Raw genomic sequence first — 1,563 nt, 5'->3', positions numbered from 1 at the left:
CTCTACGCCCCTCCCCCCCACAACGGTGACAGTGGCCCCGCCCACTAGCTCTGAGGGACACGCCCCCTTCAACTCACTGACAGATTGCTCCCCGAAGAAGCCCCGCCCCCTGGTCAGAAGTCCGCCCATCCTTCCAGAGAGGCCCCGCCCACCTCTCTATTTCGGCCCAATGGGCATCGAGCGGGAAAACCGGCCCCATGGCACTAGGACAAGCCCCCCTCCCCACATCGCTCAAGTCCCTTCGCGGGGGTGTCTGCCTCCCCCGCACGGACCAGCTCTGGTCCGTCACACCTCAGAGGTGGCTGCATCCCACCCCCCAAAGCAGCCTTGGTACCTCCCAGCCCAGAAGCGGCGGTATCTCCACCCCAAGGGACCAGCCCTGCTACATACCACCCCAGAGGTGGCTGCACTGCCCCACAAGCAGTCCCTGGTATGTCCCACTCCAGGGGTGGCTGTATTTCCACCCCCATGGGACCAGCCCAGGTGCGTCCAACACCAGAGGTGGCTGCATCCCCCCCAGGGACCAGCTTTGGTACGCCTCATCCCGAGTGCTGCACCTCTCCCCCCCTCCCCCCCGCACCAGCTCTGGTACATCCCACTGCGGAGGTAGGTGTCTGCATACCCTCACAGGGACCATCCCTGGTACGTCCCACCCCAGAGGTGGATGCATACCCCCAACAGGGACCAGTCTTGATATGGCCCACCCCAGAGATCACTGCATCCCCGCTCAGGGCCCAGCCATGGTACATCCCACCCCAGAGGTGGGTGCATCTCCTCCAGGGATCAACCTTGGTGCATCCCACCCTAGAGGTGGCTTCAAAACCTCCCCCAAGGGACCAGCCCTTGTATTTCCCACCCCAGAGGTGGGTGCATCTCTGCCAGGGACCAGCCCTGGTAGGTCCCACCCCAGAGGTGGCTGCACACCACCCCCCCAACCATCCCTGGTACATCCCACCCCAGAATTGGCTGCCTCCCACTCTCCAGGGACCAGCCTGCAGCGGTGGCTGGCTTTCCTTTAGCTGGGACCCACCCTCATGCATCCCACCCTAGAGGTGGCTGCATTCCCCCCTCCCCCCGTCGACCTGCCCTAGTCTGTAGCACCCCAGAAGCAGCCACATCTCAGCGCTGGGTCCCCTGGTAACCCCTGCAGCAGCTGCACCCATTGCCAGCAGACGGGCTTTGCCCATAATGCCCCCAGCCGCCCCCCCGCAGGAACTGAGGCCGGAGCCAGGGGCTTCAGTAAATGAACCATTTTATTGCAGAAAGAACAAGAAAAGGAGTCTGGATGCAGAACCTCCCACCCCCGTCCTGCTGTCCCTGGTCGGGGGGAAGCTGCATCCATCCCCCAGTGCTTCCCGTATCCCCTGCTGCACCCCCAGGCAGGATGTCTGGCTTCCTCTCTGTGAAGTCTGTCCCGGGGGGGGGGCGTCACCCCTTCATGCTTGGCAGGGACCTGGGCTGAGTCAGCAGGGCTCCCTGAGCTGGGGGCAGGCAGCACACCTGGGTTCTCTCATGGCTGGGGGGACATCCCCTGTCCCACACAACCCCCACCCCCCACTTCCC

Source organism: Alligator sinensis, unplaced genomic scaffold (genome assembly GCF_000455745.1).
Source record: "Alligator sinensis unplaced genomic scaffold, ASM45574v1 scaffold553_1, whole genome shotgun sequence".
NCBI lineage: Eukaryota > Metazoa > Chordata > Crocodylia > Alligatoridae > Alligator > Alligator sinensis.
Note: the sequence above shows the minus strand (reverse complement) of the source record.